This window comes from Metopolophium dirhodum, chromosome 6, assembly GCF_019925205.1.
Source record: "Metopolophium dirhodum isolate CAU chromosome 6, ASM1992520v1, whole genome shotgun sequence".
In the NCBI taxonomy this organism is placed as follows: domain Eukaryota; kingdom Metazoa; phylum Arthropoda; class Insecta; order Hemiptera; family Aphididae; genus Metopolophium; species Metopolophium dirhodum.
This window is the reverse complement of record NC_083565.1, coordinates 21,436,490-21,449,593: the sequence shown is the minus strand read 5'-3', so window position 1 is coordinate 21,449,593 and position 13,104 is coordinate 21,436,490. Positions and strand designations below refer to the sequence as shown.

General features: G+C 27.3%; 1 protein-coding gene across 3 annotated transcripts in view; it reads right to left on the bottom strand.

The window, feature by feature from the left end:
* The window catches only part of LOC132947146 (serine/threonine-protein kinase 32A), a 123,302-nt gene extending 111,196 nt beyond the window's left edge, over window positions 1–12,106 (bottom strand). For 2 of the 3 annotated variants that reach the window (XR_009664846.1, XM_061017354.1), the window contains exon 1: window positions 11,789–12,106. The gene's annotated coding sequence lies outside the window, so the exon portion shown is untranslated. The other variant, XM_061017355.1, reaches the window with a different exon arrangement.
* Between the last annotated feature and the right edge of the window lie 998 nt (window positions 12,107–13,104).

The following is a 13,104-nucleotide window of genomic DNA, read 5'->3' as shown; positions in this document are numbered from 1 at the left end:
AAAATATTATAAATAGGTAAACATTTTTAAATTATAAAAAAAGCAATACTATACATTTTTATAAATAGCCAATAGGTTATTATAAAATTATAATTTATAATGAAAATAAAAAATAATATTAGTTGGTTAGAAAAAAAAAAACGTGGTTCACATTGTCCAGTATTCCACATTGCCCGTAACATATTATACATTATGTATACATTGTGTAGTAGAAATTTTACTATTATGTTAATAACATACATAACCAATAATTGCACGACTAATTTATTCATATAGACATTTTGAAAATTCCTTTTTAACTCAGATATTATAACAATATTACGATAATCGTAAATTAAATATTTAAAAAAAAAAGGTAATTTTGGGAAAAAAAAAGTTATCACATACTTAGTATTTACGTTGACAAATCTAATTAATATTTGTCAGCAGCTATTGGCTACCTCTATTATACCCTAACTGTATACTAATAATTAATTAATAAATAAATCATATGCAAATTTTTTGTCCAAATATTAATGAAATATAATCAGTGACCACTATAAATTTGTTAACCGCTCGATTTTTTTTATATAATATAATAGCTCAATAACACATTTAAAATGTAAGTGACAAAATGTATTATCTTTCTAAATAATTGAGATTCAATATAGTAACTTTCAAGTCGACTTTAAGTGTCATTAAAAAAATGTCCATTGAAAATTATTCGAATACTTTAAGTTTAATAGTTTTAGAATTTAGGTATATAGTTTGTTGAATTCGATCTTGAACCTAGAACACTATCTAATACCTCTACACCTCTATATAATAGGACGTGCCGACAACGCGTCACATATTATGGAAATGCAATCTATGGTAAATTGTGATATTTTCAATGGGAAAACCTAATAATATGATATCACACGACTGTCTCTCAAGTTATAAATAAATAAACAATGTATACAAAATCAATGTTTAAAACAGATTTTATTTAAAATTGAATCACATATCCCCAGAGACTAAAAACAAGAAATACTCTCAACGCTTCCCCATTACGGTAGTTATCTGCGTGTATAATGAATTCAAAATGAACTCGTTTGTAAGTTCGTACCTTGGTCCCCATTATCAACGATATAAAAATATTGCCTTGGGGAAAACCGAGTCAGTAATGTAACATCAAAATATCTATCTTTTGAACTACACAATATGTAACGGATATAATTGTCTGGAAATGGAAATAATGAAACTACATAATATTATTTTTGTCGAACCATTCTAGTTCAAGAAATATCAAACGAATCAGAAAAAATACAAATTTACATAGATATAAGAATGGGAAGATTTTTATAAAACTAATCAGTTAATACATTATATTGGCTGTCATAAAAAGCAAATATTAAGAGTAATCGTGGTACGAAAAGTTTTTGAGGTACTACATTATAATTTAATTATTTATATTTTAAAAATATTAAAAAAGTACACTTTATAAAAATTAATCCGATTCTTACAACTTTTAGAAAGTTTACCCGAAATGGGTTTTATTAATTATGCTACGCTGTCCATTTTCCACTCCTAACCGTCATCTATGACAGGGAAACACTAACACTGCATGGGTATTATATAATTTCACTTATTAGAAGCTTAATCATTTTAACCCGACTCAATCAAATTATGTTTGAATATTTAGTTAGACATTTTAGAACGGTTTCGTGTAATGCAAAATGATCAATGATTTTATCACTTCAGAATATTATTACTGCCTATAGGATAATGTACCAAAAACACTGTTTCTTCAAAACAACTTATAATAATCGAACAAACCGTAAAATTTTATATTCTATATATTCTATATTCTATAATTTGTGTATGTAAAAAAAGTAATTATTGATTAAACATTTGTCCATACTAAAGTAAAATATAATAATTATTATAAAATGCACAGAATTATATCCCTAAATCCCGTTAATGATAATTTCAATCTATAAACTGAGTTAATGAGCGGTAATCGTTTAGTACTTATTGCTATATTATAAGCAATAATAAAAAAAACAATTAAATATTTTTAATTCTAAAACAAGCTATTGTATAATGATAAAATATTTGTTTGTTATTAGTGACATGTAGGCACGCTATTTGTTTTCTTTTTCTGGATTGTATAACAAGTCTCATGCGTTCAGAAGAACCAAACTAGTGTTTTTTAGATAATATTAAATAATAAGTGAACTGTAAAATATATCATTTTAAAATACTCATTACTCCCTTTGAAATTAAAATATCACTGAAATCTATGAGATGAAATAAATAATGTCCTTACCTTTGAGTTTGATGATATTATATAAATTCACTATAATATTAAAGCTAACACCGCAATATTGTATAGTAAATTAATCATACTTCCCTTAGTTCGATTGTAATTTCGAAAACATGGTTGAATTTATAAACTTCTAGACTATGCTTCTTGGGAATCACTTTTTTTTATTTAAAATCAGATGTTCCCAAAATAAATACAAATGTAATGTAATTATTTCATGGGATTTCTAAAAAAAAAATGGCCACTTTAAGATCATTATAAATTTAAAATTGACTTCCTAAGAAGCCTAGATTTTTTTATCAATGAGTTCATACATGTATAAACAATTTAAATCGGACATTTAGAAGTATGTGTAATTTACTTCCGCTTATTGGTCTAAAACGTATGAAAAATACGTGTGCTGCAAATTTTCTGTATTATTAAACGCCACAGGGGTAACACAATTAGTGCGCTGAAATCAGCCTCTTAACATTATTAGGGGAAAATAAGAACTTTTATAAAGTTTGATTGTAAGTACGCGGTTTGTATTCCAAAGAGGCAGTTTTTAAAATGTCGCGGTCGTTTTTGAGAAAATTACTAAAACCGACGAGCTACTCCAATATTGCCTAGGTACCGTTAAAAATATTTTATAGAATACTTGAGCCCCCCTCCCCCCTCTACCACCAAATAAAAACAAAAAATGTTCATTTTTAAACTGTATGTGTATTTGAATTAAAACTGAACATATTTTATTATTAATACTAAACTCGATTCATTCTGAACCTGCCACAGTGTAATAAACATGGATTTTTAGCGTTTAAATCAGTGAGAATTACCTACTACTGTGAATAGCATAATATTATTCGTACGGATAATTATTATGTAGTTCACATTTTCACAATATTGTCAACATTAACGGATTTCGAAAATCATTATTCAATATTATTGAATAACGATATATATAGGTAGTATAAGTCGATATAATATATTTTGTTTCTAAAGGGAATTTCATTAATTTATCATTTATTTATATATCAAACTATTTCGAACAAGTGAACCATAATAACAGCAAAATGAACCTAAAGTTTTAATAATGAATTTTAATAAAATTATTTATATTATTATTATTTGTAATTTGTATGCATTAGTTATAAAATATTAAATAACCGCATTCCAACCAAAAACTACTGCCAAATTCGCTTGTTGAACGCGTAATATTCACCATCCATTTTCCGTTCAAAAAGTCTTCGCCCTGAACGGGATTATATCTTATAATCTCTTCCTGAGAAATGTTTTTAGAATTTAATAGTAATTCATAAAAAGAAAATAATCCGTTGCATTATTTCAAAATACATTATTATTAGTTCCGAGGAAATTTCTATAAAACATAGTAAGTAATGCATAGTATTATTATTATGAAAAATATTTTCATTATTATTTTAATGTATTTTTAAATTCTTACTGAAATATAAGTAATTAATTCACTTGGCGGCGTCACACCACTTCTATTATATTACATGGATTTTAATTAGTTTTATCACAAATAAAAGAATATTATTAGATTTTTTTTTTTTTACAGTCTGACTTAATACAAACCAATACAGTAGTAACAGCGAACATCATACGTAATGGTTATAATTAAAATTCAACAGTTTGTCGTAAATTGATTTCCCGGAATCATTGTAAAGTGTCATTGCATTCCACCGCTTATATTTGTTACATTTTTTTTCCGAATTCGTGCAAAAGGATAAAATATATTTTTTAAACAATATTGATTTGCATCTCGATACCCTTATAATAATATATTATTATGACTATCGAAAACCGAATTGCGTATGCCATTGTGGTGTATATTATGACTATATAATTATAATCATGAGTATAATATTATCTCCACGGAGAAAATTACAATCAATCAATGAAATCAAAATCAAAAAAAAAAAAATCATTTATTGTTAAAATTGTAATTTACAATCGTAGTACCTACCCCCCCCCCCCCCTCGTACCTATACTGATTTTGATTATTTTGTACACATTTTATTTTTATTATATTTTAGTTTATTGTTATTAAATATTGTGGGTTTCTGTCCATTACACAAATACTTAGTGTTAATAATATTATGCCGTAGATTTAAATGTTAAATTATTTTCCTGAGTTATCTGCTACATTAGTTTCACGAGTCAATTAATTCAAATATAATATTATTATGATCTTTTTTTATTATGAACTTTTTAATGTGGTCAAATTTTGTCAAGAAATAGACTACATTGTGATAGTTTACTCGATTTTAATCTCAATAATTGATGATACTAATAATAATAATAATAATCATACTTTTTACTTTACGGTAATTAGGACGATCATAAAATAAAAGTATAGTTTGAAAAGTTAAATATAAATTTCTAAAAAATAATTTTTAATTTTCCATTGGTTTATTATATTTTCTGAGTCTATTTGACTTTAATCTGAAGGTGCAAAGGCCGATTTCTAATAGTTTAGTAAAACTTTTTATAATCCAGTTCCTTTCGTATCTATTAAACCTTATGGATTACCGATTAAATATAATATTATGCATTCCTCGTAACTATACAAGGGTTATATTATAAAAGTGATGCCATCAAAATAATTTTAAGCGACAACTTGGAAATCATATATTTTATGTAATAACTAACATATATTGGCATATATATATATAAAATTTAATTTTAATTCAAAAACTTTAGGTTTATGATTTTGTTTCTTTTTTGTATCTAATAATGAATATACTTAATGTGAAAAATTAATTTTAATGTTTCTATGATACACCTGATAACTTATGGTCGATAGTTCCTATTAAAAATTTGTTTTCATCTACGGCTATACATATGGCGAACATACACTACTATAATAATATAGAATCATTGAAAATTACGATAATGCATCGATGCATGATGTTAATTATGTGAACGTATTTTGAACGCTGTAAATACCAATCATAATAAATTATAATTATAATCATAATTGATAATAATTTCCAGCCACAATGTTACTACAGTAAAGTATAGCTAAAATTTGTATATTACACAGCTGAGTTTATTATTAATGGTCTTAGTTAATTAATAAGGATTTAAATTTGTAAGTTCAAATGTTAACAAAATTTGTAAAATCACGAAAATTTGGAAATTATTTGTTGTTAAAAATGTATAACATTTTATAATACCTAGCCAAGGCTTGTGTGTTTTAAATTTTAATTCCAGGTAGTCATTTCGAGATAACATTTTGACGAAATCAGGTATTTGAAAAAAAAACGATTTTATGTATTTTGTTTAAATTTTAAAATATTATTTATATTAGGAATTTGAAATCTCCTACAATCTACATATATTATATATGAGCCAAATACCACTCACTCACTCATTCATCGCCACAATTCGAAAACTACAAAAGTACGATCTTGAAATTTGGAATAGTGGTTCCCCTAATAATCTAGATGTGCAATAAGATTTTCTGATATTGAGAATGGTTTTTTGAACAAATAGAACGATCATTGAATTCAAATTAATTAATAACATATAAATTACAGGTGAAAATAATTATTTTACGACGAAGAGCGCCTATACATACTATACTGCAGCGGAGCCACTTCTCACTTCTCAGGTTGTTTTTTTGTTTCTTTTCTTTTTTGAATAATTTACATTCGTTTCGATTAGGTAATGAAACAAATACATCTTAATTTTCATTGCATTCAAATTCTAAAGTATCCGAATTAATACGACAATGATGATATCGTTTATAACATTAAAATATTAAACATAATGAATACCTAACATTGTATAACACTATAACAAATTTGTGTTGGTTGATATAATATTTGTTCAGTTTTTATTGTTTGATGAATTATGTAAGAGTACAATAATATTAATATGTTGTAAATTTTCACATTTTACTTTATTCGTATCGTGCGCCGTAGTCCGTAACCTGTAACTTGTCAAAACGTTTCTAATAAATTTAATAATATAATTAATTAATGAATGACAACGATGGGTCGATTTTTACAATAGGTCGTCTAAGTTGTTCCATGTACACGTATTATACGTTACGTCGGTAAATCATGCAAAATATTATAAAACACCATAATATTATAAAAAGGATGGTAAATAAAAGCGAAAAACTATTCACTACAATACCATAACTTTTCCTTATTATATGCATTGAATTGCCCACCAGTTGCATTTATTTCCATTCTTGTATTTTATATTTAAAAAAGGGTAAAGTAGGAAACCGCTCTGCTATACAGAAAAATTAGATTTTACCTCGTCATTGAGTAGGTCACTATTACAGTATTCCTATACGGATGTGATCAATTTGAACTCAATGATAAATCATTGCATACGAAAAACAATTTATTCTAAGCGGACATGGGCCTGTCAGTCTAATGCCAATATTACTAAGTATATAATATTATTATAGTATCATATCTCGCTATTATAAATAGTATAGTAATTTATTTTACTATATTGTTATAAGTAATGCGGTGTACACTATAAAAAAGGCAATCGATGTATATTTTCAGAAAACTTATTGTACCTATCATATTAATTATCTTATATACATTCTGTTTTTTTCTTTTTACATACTCTATAATTCTTATGCAAAATTTTTAATTAATCTGTAATTTGTATTTTGAAACGCCAATAACCCCGGTAGTTGAGGCGTATTTATAAATAAAAAAAAAAAAAGGGCAATCGAAGTGGCTATAAATTAAAGTTTTTATTCAAGAGAAGAATTTTTTTCAGCTCAAAAAAAATTGAAAATTTTTTTAAATGTTACCATGAATAGAAAATGCTAATATTTGGGGGAAAATACAAGTAACTACGATAGTTAGTTTTTGAATTACTAACAGCAAAATCAGTGGGTACCTAAACCAATTTTGTCAAAAACTGGATTTGCGAAAAAAAATTTGTTTTACCCAATAATTATGAAAATAATTGAACATTTTTTACTCTCCTCGAAGTACCAACTAGATTCATTTTCCTACAAGAAAAGATTTTGAAGTTGAAAATCTAAGCAAAACTGTCATAAAAGGTTAAGTATGACATATTGTATACAACAATTTTTTTACACACAGTTTCGCTCTGAATTTAAAATTATACACGATTTAATGATTTTTTTACAATATTCTACATTATGAATCATAAGTAACGGAATACATATTTGTAATTTTAAATTTATATCAATAAATTGTACAAAAATAAGATAATATTCCAAAAAATGTGCCCATAATATTCTAAATTTATGAAAAAAAAGGTGGATAAGTGGATGTCGCTCTGCTGTACAGTAGGTTACAAGTGGGTCACTGTAATGGATGGTGTTAAATTTGAATTCAATGATATAATATCATTGTATAAGAAAAACGATTCTGAGCGAAAACGGTCAGTCAGCCTATGATATTACCAAGTATATTTGATGATATTATTGTGAATAAAGTAATTTATAAATAACCTATTTACGTGGAGCCTTGTTTTCAATTTTCAATCCTTAGCTATAAAAGTTGAACATTTTATAAATTTTTAACTACAAAATAATTATTAAATTATAAATTTGATAAATTCTGTCCAAATTTGATCTTTAAATGCTTATAAAAAAAAACTGTGCCTATGTATTTTCAATATTTTTCAACTGCTATTGTAAAAATATATCAGGAGTCTTGTATTAAATTTTTACACTTTTTGGCCCAACAGATAAAACTTTATTGATATTTATAGAAAAAAAAACTAAAAAAATTGAAAACTGAAAATGCCCGTAAACAGCTCAAAAAGTGTCAAAATATTTTCAAAATTGTATGGTGTATAGGAAATGCTAATATAAACATTCAGTGAAATTTTCATGTATCTACAGTTATTCGTTTTTGAATTACAAGAAAATAAGGAAATCGGTACATGAGAAATCGAGTGAATATCTAATGTTGTAAAAATATGAATTTAAAACGCTCATAAAAATTTAATTTGACTTTCTTGTAGAAATTTTTTTTTTGATAAAGTTAGACAAACTTATGAGGAATCTTGTATTAGATTTTAAAATCTTAGATTTAAAAAGAAAATTTTTTATGAATTTCTAACTCAAAATAATTTGCAAATTTTCGTGATTTTTCCGTATTTTTTCAAGATTTGAACTTTAAACGTGTATAAAAAAAAACTGTGACTAAGGATTTTTAATTTTTTTCATCTGCCTTTGAAACAATAACCTAGGAGCCTTCTATTAAATTTTCAAGCTTTTTTACCCAACAAATAAAATTTTATTGATATTTATAGAAAAAAAATTTAAAAAAACTGAAAACTGACAATGTCCGTAAACAGTTCAAAAAAAGTCAAATTATTTTCAAAATTGTATTGTGTATAGAAAATGCAAATATAAACAACCAGTGAAAATTTCATGCATCTACGGTCATTTGTTTTAGAGTTACACCAATAACCAAAATCGATTTTGTTAAAAATCGATTTTGCGTAAAAATTCCCGTTTTTCCTTAATTTTTCTTTTGTTTTTCACATCGCTTTTGAAAACTACTGGGAAATTAAAATTTTGACCTCCCCAATGCACCAACGATATTCACTTTCCCATCGAACAAGATACTGAAGTCGAAAATCGAAGCATTATTTCGACTACTTATCGTGTACACAGACACAAAAATAAAAAAATAAAAATAAAAAAAAATAAAAAAAAAAAACACACATCATTGTAAAATCAATACATTCATCGTTTCACTCAGAATCTAAAATAAGTTTATGCAGAAATAAAAACCAAGGAATAATATTTACAGTAACATCAACGCATGGATAAATTATTCATATTTCTAATTAATATTATTATATTATTATGCATTATAAAGACAGACAAAAAACCCAATTCATCAAAACCAACATTCATAAATAAATAATCTTATTAAAAATGATATTAAAAGTGAATTGCCAATTAAACAAGTCAAATGAAAACAAATCTCAAGAGAATTTTAGTCTAATATTTTTATTCATTATATTTTAGATCATAGACGATTTAAAAAAAAATTATACATACTCACACCCGTAATATACCCACTTATTATCGTTTGACTGAATATTAATTTTATATTGAATAAAAATATATTGTTAAATATATTAAAATATATTAATATAATAAGTATTGTATATGCAAATTATATTATGTATCATATTTTGGACTAACATTCAGACATATTCAATAAAAATAAGTTATAACTAAACAGGAAACGATTTTAAATTTATTCGTGGTTAAAATTGTAGAGATATTTATTTATTTTTAATACCTGTACATATACTATAGGGCATGTATAAAAGTGTGTGTTCAATCAAAATATCAACGAAACGTAACGATATTACGTTGAAATATAGAAAGTAGCTAAAAGGCAGAGTTGGAGTTATAGCTTTGACAATTTATCGTAATAATATGGTAAGCATAATAATTTATGAAATGGAACAGGATGTGATTTGAACTCCAGTGGGAAGATTACAAACTTCTTGATATTATATAAAACCAGTAAGATGATTTGGAATCTGAAATTGATTTACACATCATAAATCAGACGCTTACATACAGCCTCTAATTAATTTATCCAGGAAACAAGACGTATATAAGCTACTACCAAAATGTTATCTGTTTCATTTATCTGATTGAAATGATCAGAAACATCCCGTCAACTGTACTAACGTAAATTACTAAGTTAGTACTATTATATCTGGGGATGATCAATTTACAAGATAAAACCAACAAAACTTGAGGATTACCTAAGGACTATTTAAGTTTCAAAACAATGCGAAGTGAAGTACCTAGCGATGTTCACAACTACTCAATATATTTAGATTATCTACGAGAAATCCATACAACTTCAGAAAATCAATTATAACTATTTTAATTACCTACAGTAAAAGTATTCACTGGGGTATGTGAAAAATATTGGAAATTTACGTTTAGAATAATTTTACATTCAGTATAACTGTATGGAAAATATCGAAATCGAAAAACAAAGCACATCATTTACATTAATTGTCAAACATATATGCATATTACAAACCATCACTCACAGTTGATTTGTCCAAACGTGGTTATCAACTTATTAAAACATTAATGTTTACTTTTTTTAAACGTTTAAACTCGACTGTAGACGTTAGTTAATTTTCCGATTAATTTAATGACCGTACAAGGTAAAAGTGTCCATTGTAATAACTTAGGATTTTTAAGTTGACCCGAAAAATAATTCGTTAATTTAAAACCATGTTGATATGCATATATATTTATTACTTTATGAAGGTAGTTAATACTAATTTTTGTTTATTCACGCTGAATGGTTCAAATAGAAATAAACAATTGCGTATACTTTGAAATTGTATTTTATTTGGTTGTGTTAGTTGAATACAAATTGTAAGTAAGTTCTCTAAGATAATATTAACACAATACTCAAATGGATAACAAACACGGAAATATACGGCCAGTAATGAGCATAATTTATTATAAACATTAATAAAAACAATAATATAATATTATGAGTCAACAAAAATTGGATGGAAATTTTGGACAATTTTAATTTTGCTAATTTTTATTGATAAATTTCTAAAAATCTTTACTTTGGGTATTACAATTATTTAGATCCCGTTAGGTACACTATTAGAAAAGCATTTTTTTTTCTACCATGTAACAATAATAGAAAGCGTAATACAGAGGTGATGGAACCATTATGGTAACGAGTCATTTCAATAATAGCATTCGCTCAGTTTTGATAAACACGATTAATGATTTTAACTATTTTATAAAAACAAAACGTATTACTATTAGTAATATTATTACTGTAAAAGCTTAATCCATCAGTTAATGCCGTTAATATATTTAGATATTTTAATTATGGATACGAAGCACGATGAGTATAGTTATAGTTGATGTCTATGCAACCAAATGTTTCAGCCTAATTGAACGATGCGCAAAAGTCGTGTACACGGAAGTCAATGCATTATATTATTTTCCGAGAATTATCTAGAGCTACACAAATAGAAAACGGATGTAGGTTTGAATAAACGTATAAATACCTATATTCGCCGTTAGGTTGACGTTAGGCTTGAGTAAGTTTAGCAGTGTCGGTTATTTCTTTTAAGCCGCATGACAGGTTTTAAACGTTAATTTTCGCCGACATAATAATATGTAGAAACTAGCTGCTGCGTACACAATGCGAGGTAAATCATTAATTAATTAATTATTTTATTAAATTAATGCAGTCACTGCGAAAACGTCGGACTAATCGAATAAAGTGCAGACTTTTATTACTATACGTGAGATACGTGCCGGTACAAAACGCATAATATTCAGTTTTATCTCACAATATATTTTATAACACGTGCCTAAATCGTCATCACTATACCGCGGTTTATCCCGAATACGTTGTACCTACACCGCGAGGGTGTCACACTTGCCGATGTAGATTTTTTTGTTTTCTATCAACAGAAAACGATTAATTAGGTATTAATGACAACACACCAAATTACCTGTTCTCAGAGTAACGCGGCGTGTACCTACACGACGAGTGCGGTATAGTAATATTATTGTCACGCGCACACGTGTGCCTATAATATAATAATATGGAGGTAAAAACAAATTCACGATAAAATTCGAACGGAAATCGTCAACGTCGCGACGGTGGCAAATTAAAACGTCGACCCCGTGGTCAATAACAATATAGTATATTATGGTCGGGCGTAAAGTATAACGGTATCGTGTACGAATACAATTTTACAAAATATAATAATAACCACTCAGACTTGTAGGGTCGGCGACGGCATGGCGAAACGCGAGAGGTTCGCAACCGACCACCGAAAGCACACTACTGAAATGTGTGTGTACGTCAAACACGGCCCATACGCTTACGACTACCCTCTTCAACCCCCGATAACGCAGCCATCCCTCCGCCAACCCGTGACGCCACCGTCCCTCCGACAACCCTCTACCCACACCACTAAACTCGGCCGTCCCGTGACAAGGGGATGGAGTTGGGACGGACGACGGCGGCGACGACATTGTACAGTGTAGCCAGTTTGGTCCATCGTCAAAATCTTATAATGGCGCATTTTTATCGTACGGCTGCGTGGAGTATATACGCACACAAACCGTAATAATATTATTGGTGTTTAGACTTGTTTCGGCCGATGACCACACTAGGTATATTAATATAAGAAAACAAAACACTGGACGTTTCACGTATACGAAGTCTGCTCCCCGACCACCGCAGATTTTAGTAAATTCATATTATACGTTTTAATCGGGTATATAATTCGTCTGTCTTCGCACTAAACCAATTTCTAAATTTAAAGTATACTAAAAACAAATGTATAACACTAAAATACGTGTGTATTAGGTACAGTAGTATTAAGATAAAAAAAAATGACAAAAAGCAATTCAAAATCTGCTTTGAACCTATACGCAGCCATTGCAGTTGACCTACTAACAACTATGCGAAATTGTTAAACATTTTAAAATAATAAACAAATCACAACCTTTAATAGTAAATTTTTTTCATTATTTCATTTTTAAATAAACTTATGAGTATGAATTCTACATAATATTTTCATCTCCAGAACAAAACTGTCGTGTTAATGTTGTTAACGCTGCATATTTTTATGTGTTAAATGTAATAATATTTTCCACCTTTTAATTGTAATTATTGTATGTGTCACCTAGTAAAATACCTACCGAGGAATATTATATTAGTTTATTATTACATAACATTTTAATTTATACATTTTTTTTCTGGAAAATTAAATTCTGATAAAATTTGCCGGTATAATAATATTGTTCATGCTGTTCG